This window comes from Lolium perenne, chromosome 2 (assembly GCF_019359855.2).
Source record: "Lolium perenne isolate Kyuss_39 chromosome 2, Kyuss_2.0, whole genome shotgun sequence".
NCBI lineage: Eukaryota > Viridiplantae > Streptophyta > Magnoliopsida > Poales > Poaceae > Lolium > Lolium perenne.
In genome coordinates this window covers 60,509,190-60,519,355 of record NC_067245.2, presented here as the reverse complement: position 1 = coordinate 60,519,355, position 10,166 = coordinate 60,509,190, and positions in this window count along the sequence as shown.

Genomic DNA, 10,166 nt, shown 5'->3' with positions numbered 1-10,166 from the left:
TATGATGAACACTTTGAGTGTTCGCCATTGAAGTCACACCTTTTCTCGTGATGATCGGGCTTAGGTGCGGTGGATTTGGTTCGTGTGATCACTAAGACAATGCGAGGGATATTGTTTTGAGTGGGAGTTCACTTAGATTTTTAATTATGTTGAATTAAAATTTGAACTCAATTTGTCATAAACTTAGTCTAAACTATTGCAAATATATGTTGTAGAGATGGCGTCCCCAATCAATTTTAATCAGTTCCTAGAGAAAGAGAAACTTAAGAGCAACGGTAGCAACTTCACCGACTGGTTCCGTCATATGAGGATCTTCCTCTCTGGCGGAAATCTGCAATTTGTGCTTGATGCACCGCTAGGTGACCCTCCTGCAGAAGATGAATCCGATGAAGTAAAAGCTGTTTACGCGACTCGGAAAACTCGGTACTCTCAAGTTCAGTGTGCCATCCTGTGCGATGCTGAATCCGATCTTCAAAAACGTTTTGAGCACCACGATCCTCATGAGTTGATGAATGAGCTGAAAGCTATATTCGAGACTCATGCGGCCGTGGAATGCTATGAAGCATCAAAACATTTCTTCAGCTGTATGATGGAAGAAGGCAGCTCCGTTAGTGAGCACATGCTCGCCATGACCGGGCATGCGAAGAAACTCAGTGACTTGGGAATAGTGATTCCTAACAGACTGGGGATTAATCGTGTCCTTCAATCACTGCCACCAAGTTACAAGAACTTTGTGATGAACTACAATATGCAGAACATGAACAAGGAGTTACCTGAACTCTTTGGCATGCTAAAAGCTGCTGAGATTGAGATCAAGAAAGAGCACCAAGTGTTGATGGTCAACAAGACCACCAGTTTCAAGAAACAGGGCAAGTCTAAGGGAAAATTCAAGAAGGGTGGCAAGAAAGCTGCCACGCCTCCTATGAAACCTAAGAACGGCCCTAAGCCTGATGCTGAGTGCTATTACTGCAAGGAGAAGGGACACTGGAAGCGTAATTGCTCCAAGTATCTGCTGATCTCGAAGAGCGGCCTTGTCAAGAAGAAGAAAGAAGGTATATCTGATATACATGTTATAGATGTTTATCTCACTGGTTCTCGTACTAGTACCTGGGTATTTGATACTGGTTCGGTTGCTCATATCTGTAACTCGAAACAGGAACTAAAGAATAAACGAAAACAACTGAAAGATGAAGTGACGATGCGTGTTGGAAATGGATCCAAAGTCGATGTGATCGCTGTCGGCACACTTCCTCTACATCTACCTTCGGGATTAGTTTTAAGCCTAAATAATTGTTATTTTGTACCCGCGTTGAGCATGAACATTATATCTGGATCTTGTTTAATGCAAGACGGTTATTCATTCAAGTCTGAGAATAATGGTTGTTCTATTTTTATGAATAATATCTTTTATGGTCGAGCACCACAAAAGAATGGCTTATTTCTGTTAGATCTCGATAGTAGTGATACGCATATACATAACATTGATGCTAAGCGAATTAAATTGAATGATAATTCTACTTATATGTGGCACTGTCGTCTTGGTCATATTGGAGTGAAACGCATGAAGAAACTCCATACTGATGGATTACTTGAATCACTTGACTTTGAGTCACTTGATAGATGCGAAGCATGTCTAATGGGAAAAATGACAAAGACTCCATTTTCTGGTATGATGGAGCGAGCTACAGACTTATTGGAAATCATACATACCGATGTATGTGGACCAATGAGTGTAGCATCGCGCGGTGGTTATCGTTATGTTCTAACCTTCACAGATGATCTGAGTAGATATGGGTATATCTATTTCATGAAACATAAATCCGAAACTTTCGAGAAGTTTAAGGAATTTCAAAGTGAAGTAGAAAATCAACGTAACAAGAAGATCAAATTTCTACGATCTGATCGTGGAGGTGAATATCTGAGTTATGAGTTTGGCATGCATTTAAAGAAATGCGGAATACTTTCACAATTGACACCGCCGGGAACAGCTCAACGAAACGGTGTGTCCGAACGTCGTAATCGAACTCTCTTAGATATGGTTCGTAGTATGATGTCTCTTACTGATTTGCCGTTATCATTTTGGAGTTATGCATTAGAGACAGCCGCATTCACTTTAAATAGAGCACCATCAAAATCCGTAGAAACGACACCGTATGAATTATGGTTTAATAAGAAACCTAAGCTGTCGTTCCTGAAAGTTTGGGGTTGCGAAGCCTATGTAAAGAAGTTACAACCGGACAAGCTAGAACCCAAAGCGGAGAAATGCGTCTTCATAGGATACCCTAAGGAAACTATAGGGTACACTTTCTATCACAGATCCGAAGGCAAAATCTTTGTTGCTAAGAACGGAACCTTTCTTGAGAAAGAATTTCTCACTAAAGAAGTGACTGGAAGAAAAGTAGAACTCGATGAGATTGATGAATCTATACTCGTTGATCGAGTAGCGTAGTACCGGAAGTTGTACTGTACCGCCTACACCGGCAACAGAGGAAGCTAATGATAATGATCATGAAACTTCGAACGAGGAAACTACCGAACCTCGCAGATCGACAAGGGAACGTGCCACTCCTGATTGGTATGATCCTTGTCTAAATGTCATGATTGTGGATAACAATGATGAGGACCCTGCGACGTATGAAGAAGCGATGATGAGCCCAGATTCCAACAAATGGCAAGAAGCCATGAAATCCGAAATGGGATCCATGTATGATAACAAAGTATGGACTTTGGTAGACTTACCTGATAGCCGAAAGGCTGTCGAGAATAAATGGATCTTCAAGAGAAAAACAGATGCTGATGGTAATATTACTGTCTATAAAGCTCGACTTGTCGCAAAGGGTTTCCGACAAATTCAAGGAGTTGACTACGATGAGACTTTCTCACCCGTAGCGAAGCTAAAATCTGTGAGGATTTTGTTAGCAATAGCTGCATTTTTTGATTATGAGATTTGGCAGATGGATGTCAAAACGGCGTTCCTTAATGGAGACATTGAGGAAGAGTTGTATATGGTACAACCCAAAGGTTTTGTCGATCCTAAAAATGTTGACAAAGTATGCAAACTTCAGCGTTCAATCTATGGACTGAAGCAAGCATCAAGAAGTTGGAACCGACGCTTTGATAAGGTGATCAAAGACTTCGGGTTTATACAGTGTCATGGAGAGGCCTGTATTTACAAGAAAGTGAGTGGGAGCTCTGTAGCATTCCTGATATTATATGTAGATGACATATTATTGATTGGGAATGATATAGAACTATTAAGCAGTGTTAAAGGTTATTTGAATAATAGTTTTTCAATGAAAGACCTTGGTGAAGCATCGTAAATATTAGGCATCAAGATTTATAGAGATAGATCAAGACGCCTAATAGGGCTATCACAGAGTACATATCTGGACAAGATTCTAAAGAAGTTTAGAATGGACGAAAGTAAGAAAGGGTTCTTACCTATGTTACCAGGCAAGGTATTGAGTAAGACTCAAGGACCGGCTACGGCAGAAGAAAGAGAAAGGATGAGTAATATCCCCTATGCCTCGGCAATAGGATCTATCATATATGCCATGCTATGTACTAGACCGGATATAGCACATGCTGTTAGTTTGACTAGCAGATATCAAAGTGATCCAGGAATGGAACACTGGACAGCGGTCAAGAATATCCTGAAGTACTTGAAAAGAACTAAGGATATGTTTCTTTGTTATGGAGGTGACCAAGAGCTCGTTGTAAACAGTTACACCGATGCAAGTTGGAACACTGATCCTGATGACTCTAAGTCACAATGGGTACGTGTTTATATTGAATGGTGTTGCGATGGTAAGTCGGGCAAGCTCGAAGCGGTGCACGGTGGCGAAGTCTTCAACAGAATCGAGTACATAGCGGCTTCGGAGGCTTCATCGAAGCGGTAGGGATGAAGAGGTACATTGAAGAGCTCGGTGTGGTTCCTAGTGCATTGGACCCATTAATCATTTACTGTGATAACATGGGTGCCATCGCCAATGCACAAGAGCCAAGGTCACACAAGAGGCTGAAGCATATCAAGCTGCGTTACCACTCGATTCGCGAGTACATCGAAGATGGAGAAGTAAAGATTTGCAAAGTACACACTGATCTGAATGTAGCAGATCCGTTGACTAAAGCTCTCCCTAGGGCAAAGCATGACCAACACCAGAATGCTATGGGTGTTAGGTATATTACAATGTAATCTAGATTATTGACTCTAGTGCAAGTGGGAGACTGAAGGAGATATGCCCTAGAGGCAATAATAAAGTGGTTATTATTTATATCTTTATGTTTATGATAAATGTTTATATATCATGCTAGAATTGTATTAACCGAAACATTAGTACATGTGTGATATGTAGACAAACAAGAAGTCCCTAGTATGCCTCTTAAACTAGCTTGTTGATTAATGGATGATTAGTTTCATAATCATGAACATTGGATGTTATTAATAACAAGGTTATATCATTATATGAATGATGTAATGGACACACCCAAATTAAGCGTAGCATAAGATCTCGTCATTAAGTTATTTGCTATAAGCTTTCGATACATAGTTACCTAGTCCTTATGACCATGAGATCATGTAAATCACTTATACTGGAAAGGTACTTTGATTACACCAAACACCACTGCGTAAATGGGTGGCTATAAAGGTGGGATTAAGTATCCGGAAAGTATGAGTTGAGGCATATGGATCAACAGTGGGATTTGTCCATCCCGATGACGGATAGATATACTCTGGGCCCTCTCGGTGGAATGTCGTCTAATGTCTTGCAAGCATATGAATGAGTTCATAAGAGACCACATACCACGGTACGAGTAAAGAGTACTTGTCAGGAGACGAGGTTGAACAAGGTATAGAGTGATACCGAAGATCAAACCTCGGACAAGTAAAATATCGCGAGACAAAGGGAATTGGTAATGTATGTGAATGGTTCATTCGATCACTAAAAGTCATCGTTGAATATGTGGGAGCCATTATGGATCTCCAGATCCCGCTATTGGTTATTGGTCGGAGTGAGTACTCAACCATGTCCGCATAGTTCACGAACCGTAGGGTGACACACTTAAAGTTGGATGTTGAAATGGTAGTACTTGAATATGGAATGGAGTTCGAATATTTGTTCGGAGTCCCGGATGAGATCCCGGACATCACGAGGAGTTCCTAATGGTCCTGAGAATAAGATTCATATATAGGATGTCATTTTATGTGAAATAAAATGTCGCGGAAGGTTCTATGGAAGGTTCTAGAAGGTTCTAGAAAAGTCCGGAAGAAACCACCAAGGAAGGTGGAGTCCACATGGGACTCCACCTCCATGGCCGGCCAACCCTAGATGGGGAGGAGTCCCAAGTGGACTCCTCCATAGGGGGCCGGCCACCCCCCACATGGGAGGTGGAAATCCCACCTTTTGGTGGGAGTCCTAGTTGGGCTAGGTTTCCCCTCTTATGGAAGGTTTTGGTTCGGGTCTTATTCGAAGACTTGGACACCAACACTTGGGGATCCACCTATATAATGAGGGGCCAAGGGAGGGGGCCGGCCACCCCAAGACCACAAGCTGGCCGCCCCCCTTGAAGTGGCCGGCCACCCCCTCCCAAACCCTAGCCGCCCCCCTCTCCTCCATATAGCCCGCGTAGCTTAGCGAAGCTCCGCCGGACTTCTTCACCGCCACCGACACCACGCCGTCGTGCTGTCGGATTCAAGAGGAGCTACTACTTCCGCTGCCCGCTGGAACGGGAGGTGGACGTCGTCTTCATCAACAACCGAACGTGTGACCGAGTACGGAGGTGCTGCCCGTTCGTGGCGCCGGAACCGATCGTGATCAAGATCTTCTACGCGCTTTTGCAAGCGGCAAGTGATCGTCTACCGCAGCAACAAGAGCCTCATCTTGTAGGCTTTGGAATCTCTTCAAGGGTGAGACTCGATACCCCCTCGTTGCTACCGTCTTCTAGATTGCATCTTGGCTTGGATTGCGTGTTCGCCGTAGGAAAATTTTTGTTTTCTATGCAACGTTATCCTACAAATATCCCCTATGCCTCTGCAGTAGGATCTATCATGTATGCCATGCTATGTACTAGACCGGATATAGCACATGCTGTTAGTTTGACTAGCAGATATCAAAGTGATCCAGGAATGGAACACTGGACAGCGGTCAAGAATATCCTGAAGTACTTGAAAAGAACTAAGGATATGTTTCTTTGTTATGGAGGTGACCAAGAGCTCGTTGTAAGTGGTTACACCGATGCAAGTTGGAACACTGATCCTGATGACTCTAAGTCACAATCTGGGTACGTGTTTATATTGAATGGTGCTGCGATAAGTCGGGCAAGCTCGAAGCAGTGCACGGTGGCGAAGTCTTCAACAGAATCAGAGTACATAGCGGCTTCAGAGGCTTCATCAGAAGCGGTATGGATGAAGAGGTTCATTGTAGAGCTCGGTGTGGTTCCTAGTGCATTGGACCCATTAATCATTTACTGTGATAACATGGGTGCCATCGCCAATGCACAAGAGCCAAGGTCACACAAGAGGCTGAAGCATATCAAGCTGCGTTACCACTCGATTCGTGAGTACATCGAAGATGGAGAAGTAAAGATTTGCAAAGTACACACTGATCTGAATGTAGCAGATCCGTTGACTAAAGCTCTCCCTAGGGCAAAGCATGACCAACACCAGAATGCTATGGGTGTTAGGTATATTACAATGTAATCTAGATTATTGACTCTAGTGCAAGTGGGAGACTGAAGGAGATATGCCCTAGAGGAAATAATAAAGTGGTTATTATTTATAGCTCTATGTTTATGATAAATGTTTATATGTCATGCTATAATTGTATTAACCGAAACATTAGTACATGTGTGATATGTAGACAAACAAAGAGTCCCTAGTATGCCTCTTAACTAGCTTGTTGATTAATGGATGATTAGTTTCATAATCATGAACATTGGATGTTATTAATAACAAGGTTATATCATTGTATGAATGATGTAATGGACATACCCAATTAAGCGTAGCATAAGATCTCGTCATTAAGTTATTTGCTATAAGCTTTCGATACATAGTTACCTAGTCCTTATGACCATGAGATCATGTAAATCACTTATACCGGAAATGTACTTTGATTACACCAAACGCCACTGCGTAAATGGGTGGTTATAAAGGTGGGATTAAGTATCCGGAAAGTATGAGTTGAGGCATATGGATCAACAGTGGGATTTGTCCATCCCGATGACGGATAGATATACTCTAGGCCCTCTCGGTGGAATGTCGTCTAATGTCTTGCAAGCATATGAATAAGTTCATAAGAGACCACATACCACGGTACGAGTAAAGAGTACTTGTCATGAGACGAGGTTGAACAAGGTATAGAGTGATACCGAAGATCAAACCTCGGACAAGTAAAATATCGCGTGACAAAGGGAATTGGTATCGTATGTGAATGGTTCATTCGATCACTAAAGTCATCGTTGAATATGTGGGAGCCATTATGGATCTCCAGATCCCGCTATTGGTTATTGGTCAGAGTGAGTACTCAACCATGTCCGCATAGTTCGCGAACCGTAGGGTGACACACTTAAAGTTGGATGTTGAAATGGTAGAACTTGAATATGGAATGGAGTTCAAATATTTGTTCGGAGTCCCGGATGAGATCCCGGACATCACGAGGAGTTCCGGAATGGTCCGGAGAATAAGATTCATATATAGGATGTCATTTTATGTGAATTAAAATGATCCGGAAGGTTCTATGGAAGGTTCTAGAAGGTTCTAGAAAAGTCCGGAAGAAACCCCCAAGGAAGGTGGAGTCATGGAGGGACTCCACCTCCATGGCCGGCCAACCCTAGAGGGGGAGGAGTCCCAAGTGGACTCCCCCTATGGGGGCCGGCCACCCCCCCACATGGAAGGGGGGAATCCCACCCCAAGTGGGATTCCCACCTTGGGTAGGTTTCCCTATCACATGGAAGGTTTTGGGTTCGGGTCTTATTCGGAGACTTGTAGTCCAACACTTGGGGCTTCCACCTATATAATGAGGGGCCAAGGGGAGGGGGCCGGCCACCCCAAGACCACAACCTGGCCGCCCCCCTTGAGTGGCCGGCCACCCCCTCCCAAACCCTAGCCGCCCCCTCTCCTCCATAAGCTCCCGCACGCTTCCGGAGTTCTCCACCGCCACCGACACCACGCCGTCGTGCTGTCGAATTCAAGAGGAGCTACTACTTCCGCTGCCCGCTGGAACGGGAGGTGGACGTCGTCTTCATCAACAACCGAACGTGTGACCGAGTACGGAGGTGCTGCCCGTTCGTGGCGCCGGTGATCAAGATCTTCTACGCGCTTTTGCAAGCGGCAAGTGAACGTCTACCGCAGCAACAAGAGCCTCATCTTGTAGGCTTTGGAATCTCTTCAAGGGTGAGACTCGATAAACCCCTCGTTGCTACCGTCTTCTAGATTGCATCTTGGCTTGGATTGCGTGTTCGCGGTAGTAAATTTTTTGTTTTCTATGCAACGTTATCCTACAGAGCAGAGAAGAGAAGAAGTGAGGAAGGAAGAAGAGAGGAAGATGCCCATTTAAGGAAGAGAGGGAGGAGGCCTCAAGGTGCGCCACTCCTAATATTTCTTTTTGACTTTTGTTTCTCATAATTTAATCTCTTCCAAAACTCCTATTTCCTTTTTGATTTTGATGATTTTGAGGATTCTAAAAAGAATTGTTAAACTTGCATAGGCCGTTGAAATCGAATATAACTTTTTCCGTGGATACGTCACTAGTATGTCTAGGGAAGGTGTGGTGCGTCACTAGACATTACCAATTGCGCAGCACACCTAGGTGTGGTGCGTCACTAGTATGTCTAGGGAAGGAGATCCCTTATCTTGGAAATAGTAGTAGCGCACCTCTAACCCCTACTGCGCCATTGGTAACGGGCTTGCAGTGGAGCACGTCTTAGTGGTGTGCCACTGCTTATAGCAGTGGCGCATCACTAGCAATGTGTGCCACTGCTAGCGATATTGGCTCTATCTGTTTTCCTACTAGTGTCATTTACCATATATTTTTCTCAAATTCAGACCGGAGCATATATTGACCATGAGATTCGAATGCGGATAAAACTGTGGATTCAAATCAGAAATGTGGCGGACACGGACAGGAAACAAAAAAAAAATTGTCGGTAGATAGTTATAGTTCTTAAGAGAGATTTAAACTTTCATCCTTGTGTAAGTTAAGTAAAAAGAGGCACGGTACACTAAAAATCAAGCATTGATATAAATTTAAGCTAAGCATGCTCGCCAAATGAAATTTGTAACTTAATAACTACTAATCTTTTGAGTTTGGCTTGGATTTGGACTAAAATCGGATTATCCGGATTAAAACCTTCAGATTATCCTAATTGAACTTTAGATAGTACATATGAGCATGCTATTTGTTATATCATATCATGTACCGTATCTGGAATACCATTTTGGAATCGGATATCCTTATGTACCGAAGTCTTTAAAATCGGGTATAGATACCTTAAAATAGATTTTGGCCGGTTCGTTTACACCCCTAATGCACACAAACAAAAGCATTGGGTGCCTGCCTTCCTTGCTTGCAGGCAGGCTCACTACTAGCTTCTGCTCCACGCGCATCATAGTTGTTGCTGGCAGGCTTGTGCATGGTACTCGCTAAGAGCATCTCTAGCAGCTACCCATTCAGAATCCTTAACTCGCGTGGATGGGGTTAACTGTATCGACTAATTTCGCGTGATAATCTTAAGCCATAGAACATATCCTCTATCCCGAACCCTAAACACGATTTCTCAAATTTGGCGTGAGAATTTCAAACTAGTTCATTCGAGATAATTTACAAATTACAACGATTCGCAAAATACAAAATCCTACACTGATTTCTAGCTAGCTAGCCTGGGTTTCGTCTACATCATCGGGACTTGGGGTTCTTCGTCGGCGATTGCGAGAGCGCTTGAGCTTCACGTGTCCTTGGTGTCAAAGTTGTTGCCGGTGTCGACGTTGGAGAAGTCGTAGGACTCGTCGGAGTAGTCGACGATGATGTACCTACGGCGAGCCATCTCCGAACAAAAACCGTAGAGTATTACAACAAAATATCCATATGTAAACAATGCAAAGTGGTCCAGCAACAATTAATTTTCTTCAGATTGAATACAAAAAAATAACAATTTCTTTTAAAAAAAAA